Raw genomic sequence first — 15,334 nt, 5'->3', positions numbered from 1 at the left:
TTTGGTTTCCTCTTATCCGAATAATAATTTTCTCCACTCTAATCGAAGAGAGACAATCGTCCCACTTTCTAGTCATCCCCGTCGTAAATTCCATTTTCAAGCGAGTCTCCTTTATCCTTGCAGATTATTTACATAATTCACGTGCGGTTTTGCGCAGGCCGTTGCACAAGCACGTGACTAGCTGCGTCGTGAACATTAACATTTCAACCGAACATACTTTTCGAACCGGTAAAACCGAACGAAAAGTGTTCCGCTGCCGCGACGCGAGGAGGACGCCCGCTAGTAGGCGGACGCTTCGCGTCATCGCGAGTGCAATATAAAGGCGTGTACGTAACGTCTGTAAAAGAAGTGAAAGCACGGACACTTTTGCAGTTTTTAAATGCGACCGATTAATTAAGATTACCGGAGTTTCTTCGACCGATTCATATTCGAACGAATCCCGCTCGGAAAATCGATATAGTCCAGCCAGGCTCGGATTAAGATTTACATGGTCCAGGGCTATCAAACCTTCTACGGCCCCTTTGATTGAAAATGGGGGGGGGGAGGGGCGACAACAAATTTTGTAATAAAACATTATTTAAATTATTCTAATGAAATTTTCAATGCTTCGTTATATTTTAATAATTGTGTTCCGATTTATTTTTATGTACATTTAGTGCGATTTCTGATTATTTGGAAAGGGAAACAGTAAACAAAATTTCATTCAATTATGTTTTTTACATAAATGAAATGCTTAGATTGGGGCCCCCCTGCAAAGTGGGGCCCAAGGCTGCAACCCCCCCCCCCTTGACACGGCGCTGAGTTCACCGATATTTAACGAGAATTGTCCCCGCAGGAGCATGACAGTCTACGACGACAACTCGGGCCGTGTCGCTCCACTTTCCGCAGAAATCACGAACCAAGTCGCCTCGACCTTAATCAACGCGGTGACTTACACTTACGGAATTTTCTAACGTTGATTAACATTCCGTTGCGAATGATATATGTATCGGCACTTATGGCGTCTCCCTTACAAAACTCGCTATTAGCGAGAACGAACAGGCAGGTGATCGAAGTAGTCACTTAAGAATATTTTCTTTAACGGAATGAAAACGAAACGTGAACGCCGGCTGTGAAGTGAAACCACCGAGGTCCGAGTCGTCGAACCGATACGTCTGGGACTTAAACTTCAGTTTTTAAGTTTTAATTTAAATTGTATTGGGGTTTCTATTCGTGTCTGTGTGTGTGTTTCTTAAACTTTAACCACAGTATTCCCTTCCTGTAATTGTTATTTGTCCATTCATGAGCGTAGCCTGGTTATCAGTCGTGGGGAGAGGGAAGAGGGCGATTTATCTTAAGGTAAATTTTATAACATTATTTTTATCTTCTGGGGGGAGGGGGGGGCATCTATCTTCAGGTAAATTTCAGAACATTATTTTTATCTTCTAGGATGGGGGGGGGGGGAAGCTTTTTCCTCCTAGAGAAGGCAAAAGGCTACTTCTTTCCCTCTATGGTGGAGAATTTATCTTAAAGTAAATTTCATATTATTTTTCTCTTTTTTTATGGAGGGGGGGTTCCAATTTTTGTCCCTCTAGACCACAGAAAAGGCTAACTTTTTCCCTCTGGGGTGGGGAATTTATCTTAAAATAAATTTTATAATATTTTTCTCTTCTGGTGGGGGGGGGGGGCAAAATTTAATTTTTTCCTTTCTAGAATAGGGAAAAGACCACTGCTTTCCCTCTAGGCTGGAGGATTTATCTTAAACTAAATTTCATATTATTTTTCTCTTCCAGGGAGGAGGGGGGGTAGTATTTTAAGGTAAATTTCAGAATATTATTTTTATCTTTTAGGGGAGGAGGCCAATTCCAATTGTTTTTTTCTAGAGTAGGAAAAAAGACACTTTTGTCCCTCTAGAGGTGGGGAAAGTAGCCCCATGTATCCATCTCTTTATAAGGAAGTTGCCATCTTTGTCGCCATATAGGGTTAGATAATAGAGAGCCCATGAAATAACGGAGAGGTCGAGTCCCTGATCTCTATAGTCCCTTTAGCAGTCTCGAACCGTATGATCATTTCTACTTCCTATAAAATTAAAATTACATTAGTTCTGTAATTTCTCGATGGTAAGCGTTGGATTTAATGTTCCAATTTGACAGGGTGTACGATAAAGCACTGAAATCTCGGAATTGCGTGAGGGACAAAAGATATAATATATCACAAGGTCTAGGCCATAGGTTCCCAAAGTGGGCGTTGAGTAGATTTGATGAGGCGTTTTAATTATTTTATGTTCTTTATTTTCAATCTAACTTTTTAAGATTCAAGAATTACACACCCAACTACACTTGGAAATTTTTATAATAGAGGTAGTTTAACCGAAGGGAGCGCTGAATAGGAGAAACTTTGAAAAGGGGCGTCGAGTCAAAAAAGTTTGGGAAGCTATGATCTAGGCGAACGTCTAATTGGATCGGAGGGAGGTCGATGTTTTGCTAAATTCCGGTCGTAAGGAAGGTCCAGGTGAAAGACGCCTGGCCAGTTTATTAGAAGGCGTCTTCCGTCTTTGACAGTTTCCTCGCGATAATAATTGCACGGCTTGCTACCGCTGGCTCACCTCGTGAGGTTGGGATTTTTCTCTTTTTCTCTCTCTCTCTCTCTGTCTGTCTCTCGCTCTCGAGCCGTTTGATTACTTTCTAGTTCAAGGGATCATCGAGATATCACGTCCCGCCACGGGTCGATCCACGACGAGGCCGGAAAAAATCTCTTTCGAACACACACGTACACGCACAAACACGTGTTTCATCCGACAAGTCGCGATTGATATCCAGTCGCCGAGAAATTCTTTCCGCTTTCTTTTTTTTTTTTATATATATATATATATATTCGCGATCGAGCAGACCTGGGAAAATATCTCTCTGTTTGTGATAAAAAATCGAGACCTCACGATGAATTTTATTCCTTGCGGTGAACCTGAGACGAGATCTCGAAGGATGTTATCGACGGATCTAAAATGGCGGGAATTTTAAACGTCGTTTTATTACACTTTCGTTTTTACTACACGGGAAATGGATAACAATGTACATACCGATAATTAAACGAAGGTAATTTGAAAATATTGTTACGTAGAGTTGTAGAAGCTAAAGAAATTTCGATGTCTTTTTCGACTTTGTGTGTCTTTTTTTATACGCCTACATAAATTACAGCGACCGACAGGACGAAAAAGAAAATATTAGCGAAGGACACGGTTCGTGATGTGCAAAAACAAAATGCTAAGTCACCTGAAAATCACGTAATTCTATCAACGTTAATGTATTTATTTATGCAAATCGTTTTGAAAAAATTCGGCCGCGGAAGAGCACACGTCGCATAAATTTTAAGCAGTCTTCTAATTGAAAGAAATAAAAAAAGAATTAACGACATCGACGAAACTTCCGTGTCTATCGGAACAGATTTATCGGAACATAAACCCTTCAATGGGCAAGATCTTTATTCCATAAAAATTAATGTAAGAAATAAGCGTGAAAATTATTGGAATTAATGCAGTCATATCACATTTTGCTAGTTTTCTACAGGGATATCAATAAACTGACAAATTTTCGTTGTGGACATAACCTAACTCTCTGACGGTGGTTGGGTCTATTGTAACCCATGTTGTTAACATCCTCTATTTATCACTCCAATCCATAGTGACTCACCGAAACTAACAATTAATTATAATTAAGAAACATGATTACGGGTCTAAATGGACCCACCCATCGCCAGGTATCTCCGTGTGCACGCATTAGATATATTTTTCACCCTATTCTAGTTCCACACACTATTCACATTTTGTCCTCGAGAGGCAAATGAATCATGCAAAACCTAACACTCTGACGGGGGCTGGGTCTATTCTGACCCATGTTGTTAACATCTCTATTTCATAGTGATTCACCCAAAGCAACAGTTGATTATAATTAAGGAGTACGGTAAAGGGTCAAAATAGACCCAGCCACCGCGAGGTATCTCTATGTGAGCCCATCACACAAATTCTTCACCTCATTCCATTTCCACACACTATTCAAATTTGCCCACGAGAGACAGATGAATCATGCAAAAAATAACTCCCCGCCGGTGGCTGGGTCTATTGTGACCCATGCTGTTAACATATCCGTTTCATATTGATTCACCCAAAGTAACGCTTAATGACAATTAAGAAATACGGTAAGGGGTCAAAATAGACCCAGCCATCGCGAGATATCTCTATGTGCGCCCATCAGACAAATTCTTCACCCTATTCCGCTTCCACACACTATTCACATCTGCCCATGGGAGACAAATGAATTATGCAAAACCTGCGAATCCAAATAGCGAACAAAAAAAAAAAACGATTAACAATGAGGATGGGATATGTACCAAATCCCAACGCAGGCACCGTAGCCTCTAATCGACGTTTATCATTCGAATAAAACAGCGTCCATCTCCGACGCGGATATGGAAGGCAGCTGATGCGAAAGCGGCCGTTATATGTATACAGAGTTTCTACGTAATGCCGCGTCCACACGGATCAGCGACTCCGCCGTTTCGCCCGGTCGTTATTTTTTCTCCATTTTTCACCGTAGGTACAGACCAACTCCAGCCAAAGTGCCGTCGTTCCTTTCCATTGTCCTTGCCCACGAACTCCACATTTCTCTCACGTTTCAGTAATTTAACCGACTAGGAAGAAGCTTCCTTCTCCATACTCGGCCTCGAATATTAAAGCCACGACACGCGAGTAGATGTTTCTCGTGGATCGCTTCATGGAAAACGGGATTTAAAGGGGGGGGGGGGAGGCGATCTCTCTGCTTTGTAATTTATACGACGATGGGGCCCGAGGAACGAAGACTCCTCTACAATGGCGAAGATTAGAAACTGGTCTCTCTCTTTCGAGATTTGGGAAGATTGACTTCCTCGAGGTTTACGGCCATACAGAGCGAAGGAACGTTCTCTTCCGCGAGACGTTCACTTCTCTCTCCTGCTTTGGAAAATGCAATCGGACCGATCGTTTCGATCGAGGACAACGGCTTGGGCGCCGATTCAGCGTACGATTCGCGCCGTTACTTCCTTGGCATTATATAAAAACGAAGCTAATTGGGCTGATTCGAGACATTTTTCGGGCATATTAATTCTTCCGTCGAGATTGAACTTGATAACATTGCTACAAATTATCGGGTAATAAAACAAAATTTTGTATCCTTCGATTTTTATAGACACACAGTTCGTCGTTCTAGTTCTTAAGTAAAACAATTATAATAAAACCATTATAATATTCTAAACTATAACCAAATTTAAAAAAAAATTTGTTTTTTAAACAGAAAACTTAACAGAAAATTTTGTTAAATAAAATGTGTAATCAAATATTTTTTTACTCCAAAAAAAATTCAGGTCTGAAACGGTTATAATTACAAAAGCTGGAATGTAATTAAATTAACAAACACAATATAATATCATCTACTAAATAGCTGTTTATTATAATACTGAACAAAATTTTACCTTATTATTAGTATAAATGTTCAATTCTTGTTAATATTTGAAGATATAACCATTAAGATAAAAATACTTTCAAAGTTTTGAGGTTAGGAATTGAAAGAATATTTGTTCTAAGTTGAACTTTCTTTATGATATGGTGAATTTGCATTTCTTGGATCAATGAGACGTACGTAGATTGATTAACTAAATTTTTTTGAAAAATCGAGTTCGGACATTTAAGATATCGGTATTGAAATTAGAAAATGTTTGAAAGTTCAAACTATTGCCCTCTTCAATTTAATTCTAACGTGATGAAAGAATTTATGTAATTAAAATGGACGGTAATATGATTGATGGTCATACATTAACGTCCCACATGTGTACTTATAATACATTCGAAATTTATTTCCTTTTCAACGTTCTAAGAAGAACGAAAAAGGAAAGTGGTCATTAGATCGATTAATTACCATCCATGGTGAGAACAACTCGGATACCAAACATTCTTGGCAGGTGTTTTACGATCGCATTGTTAATTCGTGGGATGCCCCGTGGGGCACGTGAACGGAGGATACGCCACTGGCATAACGTTTTCACGTTTTTCGAGCAATCATCCGTGTCACGCTGTCACGCAGCCTGCACTTTTGCGCGATTAAAGGGGAAACCACGTTTCCTTGCGGAAGTGAAGCCGCGGAAAATATATGCACACATACTGGTACCGCTTCGATCGATTACCATTCGAAGTTATTCCAAATTATTTTAAACAAATCTATCAATGTAATAAGGAATTTTGTCGATGAAATTATTGGCACTTTCTGCAAACGTAGTTACATTCATGTTAAACTTAACGATACGTAAATAGTAAATTTATTGAGATACTAGTACGTTTCAATTTTGGAAGATCGATATATGTGGGAAGAAATCTACAGTGATTTAATAAAATTAACTCAAATATGTCATGTTTGTAACAGGATATTAAATCCTATAAGACTGTAAAGTAGTTACGCAAGTAACTAGACGCCTTTTTAGATAGAAATCATCGCGATTAGTTTTATTACTCAATATTCCCCCTTTGTAATCCACTTGGGACTGTCTACGCGTTTATAGAGAGTAGTGGAAACGATTCTATAATTATTTCACTTGCTTCCATCTTCTTTCCTACCTCTTTCTCCGTCAACAAGACTAAAACAATGTCTACATTCGATTAACTCGCTCCATCAATTACAAGGAATTTTAAGGAAAATTACAAGGCGCGTTTATAGAAAGAGAACATCGTAATCAAAGCCACAACCAGTCATTTCTTTACGATTCTACACACATAATATCCCCTACAACTTACTTTCAGCTATTCTAACAATTTTTAACTATATCCCTAAATCAATCAGACTATCCACGCGTTTATAGAGAGTAGTGGAAACGATTCTATAATTATTTCACTTGCTTCCATCTTCTTTCCTACCTCTTTCTCCGTCAACAAGACTAAAACAATGTCTACATTCGATTAACTCGCTCCATCAATTACAAGGAATTTTAAGGAAAATTACAAGGCGCGTTTATAGAAAGAGAACATCGTAATCAAAGCCACAACCAGTCATTTCTTTACGATTCTACACACATAATATCCCCTACAACTTACTTTCAGCTATTCTAACAATTTTTAACTATATCCCTAAATCAATCAGACTATCCACGCGTTTATAGAGAGTAGTGGAAACGATTCTATAATTATTTCACTTGCTTCCATCTTCTTTCCTACCTCTTTCTCCGTCAACAAGACTAAAACAATGTCTACATTCGATTAACTCGCTCCATCAATTACAAGGAATTTTAAGGAAAATTACAAGGCGTGATTATAGAAAGAGAATATCGTAATCGAATCAACGACAAGTCATTTTTTACAATTCTTCACACATAATATCCCGTAAACATTATTGTCAGCTTCTCTAACAATATTCCTAAACGAAACAACGAAACAGTATTTTTTTCAGATTAATTTTCCAGCACAAAAATGTATTCATATTTTCATTCCTGAGTTGTGCACACACTCAGCTCCCGCATTTTATTTCAATTATTCCTGGATCAACATCGAGATCTGAGATGAAATTTTAAAACAAGAGATCCGCCGAGACACGTACCGAATTTATTTCACGAAGGCATGCGAGTAATCTTTCACGAGATCGAATAATCATTCGCAATGGTTCAGCGAAGCGCGTGGATGCGCAGTCATGCCGCGATGATAAACTTCCTGCATCTGCGGTGATTTTGCGCGCGAACGTCTCTTCCTACAAGTGGAGAAATATCGATGGTTATCGATAATTTGGTACCCAAGTATCGATAATTATCGATAATTCGATACCCGAGTATCGATAATTATCGTTAATTTGATACCCAAGTATCGATAGTTATCGATTATTTACAATAATTCAAATTTTAGAAAATTTGTTTATTAAAAGAAATCTTTGAAGCTACTAAAAAGGCACATGTTTGATTCTGTGCGTTTTAAACCCTTTCAGCCCTGGTGGTCACATTTGTGTACATGAAGTTCCTCACAATTTCCCACAAAGTACAATGAGTTACAGATCCATATTTTTCTTACAAATTTGAATTTTTTCATTTTTGGTCGGTCTAGTGAATTCAGAATCGAATAACAAACATTTAAAAAAAAACTAAACAAAATTTTGTTTTCCTTCAATTCTTGATCTTCTGTCCGATAGTATTTGTCTAGTTGCACTAAAAGTGTTTTCAGATTTTACAAAAGTTGCTGGTAATAATAAATATTTTTCACATAATTCTGTCAAAGGGCTCGACTCCCCATTCACTTATCAACATAAAAGTTAATCTAAAAAATAAAAAAAATACAGCAATAAATAGAAAATAAAAAATAAAGTCAGTCTGTTAATTTAAAATAAAAAATTGTCTTTTTCGTATAATAATGAAAAAAATGACTCGTTTTCTGATGAAAAGTTATTGTTGTTGATTTATTTCGATTTTGACAGATACATTTCTTTTCCAAAAAAATAGTGCCCCCTGATTAAGCAAAAGTATCTATACTATTATTTATTATAAAAAATACATCGACAGTTTACGATACCCAAAACTATCGGTAATAATCGATATTTCTCAATCTACTACCTCTTCCTCTGGCGGTGGTTCCTCGACGGTTGGATCCGTGGAAAGAAACGCTGGAACGTAACGGATGATTGGAACAAAATTACAGACGATCATTCGTCACGATCGTTGGAAATCGCTGCTCACGGATAGACGATCGAAGGAGCAGAAAATTACCGCGTCGATTTAGCACCTGTTTGCGCGCACGGAAGAGCTAGACGGCAGAGTTGGCGAATCGTTATCGAAGGCATCCGCGAAGAAAGTTCGCGTTTTGTTACGGTGCACGCAAATTAATGCAGATTAAGCGACGGAGAAGATCTTGATCCTAATTTCGGACATTTGATGGACGATCGCACAGTGTGTCGTCCAATGCAGAAAAAAGTTCAGAACTTTTTCAGATTTACGTCTAGAACGTTCATATACTCGATAGACTGTACGATCTGAGGATCGTTTTTCCAAACCGACACGTCCGGTCTGTTTCACGAATTTTGTTCGAAGATTATACTGCTGTTTTACTATTTTTCTGCATTAAATTGTTGTTTTTTAATCAAGTGACTGAAATTTAAGAGAAATTTTTAAAAAATATTTCTTAACACATTTTTTTTTATAACTTATCTCGTGTGACTTCCAGACACTTTAAACAAAAAAGAAAATAATTCTACCTTACATTCCTGGACGAGATCTTCAATTTTTTTTTGTTCGATTTCATTTCCGTTATAACGAAATTGGATTACCTCGTGCCTATGAATTTCCTTCCGTCGATTCGAAAGGACGCGCGGGAAACGAAGACGAACCGGAAAACTATCGAGAGGCGTCCGCAAAACCGCATTCCGTTCTAATCTCGCGGCGAATTTTACTTGTTCAATATTATCGGAAATAATCTGAAAAAAATGTTAATGATTCGTGTGCCACCCCACTCCAGATCCGAGTGCAATTCAGCTGATAATCGAATGAAAGGAACTCGGAGCGAAAACTATGATAGTTTCCAACGCCTGCTCCGTACAGACGTGAAACGGTAGCAGAAGAAACTTAAACGTACCTGTAATCTGAGGAGGTTCGCATCGAGAGGAAATTTTTTATTAATAAATTTTATAGTTCATATAAATTTTTTAATATATATATAAATTTGTTAGTTCATAGCCAGACCTGGGCGAATTTTATTTGAAACGAAAATGAGAAATAACTATTTGAAATAATTTATTTCGGAGTTTTATTTTTAATACTGTTATTTGAAAATGAAAATATTATTGATTCGCTTGAAATAACAATTCCAATTAACGAACTATTTTGTTATTTTTGTATTTCAAATTTGGCAAACGGAATAATACTGAAAATAATATGCAACAAAAAGATTTTATTTTAAGAAATCTTCACAGGTTTTTCAAAAAGCTTATCTGTGAGAGATTTTTGTTTGGGTCCATCTAATATATTCTCGAAAGAAAATAGTCGTTCCACAGGTTGTGGAAGATGGAAGTGGGGTGTTACTCTTCATAACAATGTCAATAAACTAAACTCAGACCTAGTCACCTGATACAATTTCGAAGAACAATTTCAGAATTATGCCTGAGAATTATTTCAAATGATTAGAAAATAAAACAATATGAAATAATATTCCAAACGATGTTACTTCAGGCGTGATCACAGGCATGGAAATAATTCTGAAATAAAATAACATGTTATTCGAAATAATATTCCGAATGATGTTACTTCAGACGTGATCACAGACATGGAAATAATAATGAAATAAAATAACATGTTATTTAAAATAATATTTCCAATAATATCATTTGAAAAGTGCCCAGGTCTGTTCTTAGCCAACTGTGTAACCACATTGGAGTTCGTTAATAACTGATAAACGTAAAGGTGGTATGATATTATGAAAATAATAAGAATAATTTTTAACATTGTATATACCCAAATAGCATATGACGCCTTAAAGACGACTTAAAAGCGCCCAGACCTAAAATAGCCGTAAAATGGGCGTCTCCAAGTCGTCATGTACTATTTAGGATACTTATAAATATTCATGAAAATCAATTGGTAGAATATCTTTTTTTGTTGGGTAATTTCTTAATGAATATTTAATTACAATTCCGGAATGATGCTTGGATCAAAGAGAAGCTAAACGTACACATGCAAGTCATTATGTCTTAAGAGGTTAGGTCTATCCGTGACTGCAATCACGAAAGGTTCAAGGAAATGCATAGCGTGTGACCGTGGGACCATGAACGACCTCGAACTTGCGAAATCCCGTGAACCATACGGACCTAATAACGCCGTGGAACCGAACAACGATTACAAGTGGCCGCAGCACGATGAGTCTAAAACCGTTTGGTCGACAGAGAAGCCTGCGTGTGCCCGCCTACGTACATAGATAGAGGCTTGTCTCCGGAGAAAGTTTTCGCGCACTTGCCTCTAACTACGGCTACAGAACTGCTGCTTTTGCTTCGCCACACGCGAGTATACTTCGAAAATCTTCATCGTAAAATCTTTACGATGTAGATGTACGATGTAGATGTGATGTACCCTATCCTCACGTAAAAAAAAAAAAAAAAAAAAAATTGGTAGTAATAAAGTATGTGTTGGATTATTATTGGTATCAATAAGGTCTGGATTAAATTATTGGTAGCAATAAAGTATATGATGGATTGTTATTGGTAGCAATAAGGTCTGGGTTAAATTATTGGTAGCAATAAAGCCTGTGCTAAGCTATTGGTAGCAATAAGGTTTGGGTTAAACTATTGGTAGTAATAAAGTGTGTGTTGGATTATTGTTGGTAGCAATAAGGCCTGGGTGAAATTATTGGTAGCAATAAAGTATGTGTTGGATTATTATTGGTAGCAATAAGGTCTGGTTTTGGCCTTTGATCTAGGTTAAGTGAATGACAGCAATAAGGCCTGGGTTAGGTTATTTGTAGCAATAAGGTGTGGATTAGATTCTTGATAGGAATAAGTTCTAGGTTATGTTATTGGTAGGAGCGAGGTCTGTTTTAGGTTATTTGTAGCAATAAGGTTTGTGTTATGCTATTAGCAGCAATGATCACTGGGTTAGGCTATTGGCAAAAACAGAATCGCCCCAAGAACGTTAAATAACCACTGTAAATATAAATAACGTAAGGTCTCTCAAAGAGAAACTTAAGCCTGGTAAACATTAATGGATTATTTATTGGTAAAAGATACATTAAATCATAAGATTGGCGATTGGCACACGGTTAAATTAATGGAATTGGCCGCGATAGGAAGAGGAAGTGTTACAGAAACCAGCATTTTATCCATTTATTGGGTATAGTACATATCGACGTCTATCGTTCGAAATTGTGTTCTTCGAAAGTGAGTTTCCTGTTGGCCAATCTCACCAGAAAATTCGACACTGGCGTGTCACGCCGCCATTTAAAGAGGCTCCTGAACATTTACGCGTGTCTCGAATCGGAATTACGATTGATAGCGAATGGAAAATGTTCGATCGTGATCCGAGTGCACAGTCACTCGATTCGTTCATCATTTTCTTTTTGTTCTTGTTGAATATTCTCTCTCGATTCAACAATAAAATATCATCAGGCCATCAGGGCAATTAGTTTGACGCGCGGAAACGCAATATTTCACAATCTATCGTAAACAGCACTTCCATCTTTCGAATCAATAGTTTTCATATATATATGTACATCCTAAACAAACAAAAGTCGTCATTGCTGATAGGATCATAGGAGTCCTTTTGTTTAAATCAGGAAACTCGAGACAATGCCTTTTGTTTAGTATACATATTCAGATTTAATTGGAGAACTATTGCATAAAGGAAATATAAGATTTAGAGCGAAATGTTTAGATAAATAACGAAATCGGATGACGTAAGGTGGAGTGTTGCGAATGTTACGGTACGAACTGAAATTGTAATAGAGATTTTTCGCTTCTTATAATACCGTTACGGTTTTCCGTTCGATTACACAATAAGTCAATTGCGTCTGTCCACATCGCCACGACTTTAACGGTACTGAACGTGCCCGTCGTAGCCTCCATCAGCAGCAATTACTCCCGAGATTGTCCCTGACACTGACAGCATTAAGAATACTTGTTCCATAAGCGTTTCCCTTCTTCTTGATCCTGAACGGTATCATCGATATTGATGACTAATCAAAATCTAAATTTACAGACGGGATTAAATGATTAATGTATCTACAGGGTGTCCCATTTCAATCGATCCACTCGAATATCTCCGAATATTTAGAATAAACTTTACCAGATCTATTTTTGTTTAAAATATATACAATTTAAATTATAAAATAAAATTTAGACGAATTAATCAATTACATTTTTTAAATTAAAGTTTATTAAATATTGACCGTATTAAAAAATGTTTCAGACAAAAGTTAAATGGTATCAGGGGCCACACTTTCCGATGTACCTTCTTTCTATGCGTGGTGGTCATATGAAGGTCAACTTTGTTTTCTTTAAATGGAATCGTGTATTTTTTAATGCACTAGTTGATGCCACTCGTTATTCCCTACATAAAGTACCAAGTCACTTATGGCAAATTAGTGTATTAAATTAAATTATAAGGAAATAGCCCACGTTTTTTAAAATCATTGTAATTTATTAAATTTATATTTATTTATATTATTTAATATAAAATAAAAAGAACTGGTTTAGTCAAGTGGTCTCGAAATATTCTAAAATGTTTAAAATTTACAAATATGTTTGTTTTCACAAAAATTTTAATGTAAATAACAAATGGTAATTACTTTTCTCACGTGACGAGTATACTCGTCATTATAGAACAATTTGCCATGACGAGAATACACGTCATTCACAGTTAAGAGGTTAATAACTATTTTCAAAAGATAAGAGGGTTTTCATACTCTGTACTGTTAATGATGTCAATAGAAATAAGTATCAGACTAATTTCAGGGGCAGGCCTGGGTCCTAACCTTACCCAAGTTAGGTAGAGTACGAACCACTATCAACAAAACATTCTCGAAATTCCTGGATGGTTATAAACCTGTCCAGGTAATTACTATTTGGTTATCACGTCTAGAATCTCACTGCTAAGGCCTTTTCAGCTTGACCTACAGTCACGGAAGTATAAACATAAAATCATTGTTCCAACGAACAAATCAACGGGGACATTAATAATTTTCTAAATAGACTTGTTTAAGAGTACTGGACAAATATAGATAATATTGCACGGTAAATACGATAAAAAGTGCAATGTTTGCTACTGTAAGCCAAGTGAATGCGTATAGTAGGGGAGACTTTGAACATATTTCATTTTATAACAATTGTTATAATAAACGTAAGGTTATGTGTAACTTTCAATTTATGTATCTTTTCGTTTCAATTACGTAAAATCCTTTGCAATTTTTGCTGTTATATTATGCTTATATTTACGTTTATGTCTATTTATAAAATAAACAAAAATATCGTTTAAAAGTACCTTTTCTATTAATTATTTTTTCTGTTTTAATCTAATTAGATACGGTGTTACAACCGTCCCTAAGAGTAGGGACAAAAGTAACAAATGACTCTTATTTAACCTTTTCAGACCTGGTGGTCACATTTGTGTACAAAAACTTTCGTACAATTTCACACAAAGCCTTGGGTACAGTGTAAATTTTCATTTTTTCATGTTCTGAGTATTTTTAGTATATGTAGTACATTCAGACTTGAATAACATAAGAAAAAAATAATAGGACACAAACATTTGTCTAAATAAAATATCTGAACAGTCTACTGTGTAATCAAAAATTTTTCTGATTCTTAAAAAAAAATTCAGGTCTGAAAGGGTTAAAAAATCTAGTGTAATATATTCCAAATTCTTAGGTTCGATTATATTGTCAAATAATCACGATTCCTCATTTTCCACAAATTTCTTAAAAAATGTACAAAATTTCAAATCTACAGACTGAAAAACCGTTACGTTCGTTCCTGGTCCCTATATCAATGGTTCACCGTCAGAAACTGTTAGGAATCAGAGAACCACCGTATTTTTTACAGTATACACACTGACATCACTCACATTTTCGAAGTCTGTCTTTCATGTCACGGCCTCACGTCGCCCTCGATCGGTCTCTCATGGTTGCCCAATTTAAATGGTGGATGCACAGTTCCCCACGTGGTCCTAGCGAGCACACGATCCACCTAAACAGTCTCACATCACGCGTACCGATCACTGATCTCGTGCACGACAATTTCCGTTACGCTCGGAAACTCTTCGTTCAGATCGCGATCGCACGATGGGAGCTGATTTCGGTCGGTATATTAAAGGGGGAGGCAAGATGCGTCGCGGTGAGAGGCCGAGGCTCGACTGAACGCTGCCACGACGTGCATTCCACTTGATCCGAAATGTTTCGCCCACCACCAGGTTATGCGTGCGTGTTGAGGTCCCCCACGGCGCGCTCGGCTACCTGTCCTGGCACAATGCGAACGATTCCGACCAGGTCGGCTTTTCTTTGACCCTTTGCCGGCTGCTGCGATTTCGTAAGCGGTGTCGTTTTCACTCGGATGGAATGTGCGAGTAGCTTTTCGAGCCTCGAGCTCACGTAAGAGATTAACGGTTTGGTTTTTTTTTTTTCGATCCCCTGATCGACCCTCGGACCACCTTACAGTGGGACGGGCCGTGTACAAATTGCGACATGGACGAAAATTTAAGGGGCTATGCTAGTGTGACGGCTATATAATCAGGCAATTTTTGGGAATTTTTTAAAGAACTATTGAACTTATCAATTTGAATAATATATATATATTTACTAAATAATATTTGTAAAGTATGCTATATTTTTATA

At 37.1% G+C, this 15,334-nt stretch overlaps 1 protein-coding gene across 2 annotated transcripts in view; it reads right to left on the bottom strand.

Annotated features, from left to right (window-relative positions):
- Positions 1–14,995, bottom strand: part of LOC107186111 (pancreatic triacylglycerol lipase-like) — a 37,685-nt gene extending 22,690 nt beyond the window's left edge. For both annotated transcript variants that reach the window (XM_015573918.1, XM_015573919.1), the window contains exon 1: positions 14,569–14,995. The gene's annotated coding sequence lies outside the window, so the exon portion shown is untranslated. The remainder of the gene's footprint in view (positions 1–14,568) is intronic.
- Positions 14,996–15,334: the final 339 nt, after the last annotated feature.

This window comes from Dufourea novaeangliae, unplaced genomic scaffold (assembly GCF_001272555.1).
Source record: "Dufourea novaeangliae isolate 0120121106 unplaced genomic scaffold, ASM127255v1 scaffold72, whole genome shotgun sequence".
In the NCBI taxonomy this organism is placed as follows: domain Eukaryota; kingdom Metazoa; phylum Arthropoda; class Insecta; order Hymenoptera; family Halictidae; genus Dufourea; species Dufourea novaeangliae.
This window is presented reverse-complemented; position numbering and strand designations above follow the sequence as displayed.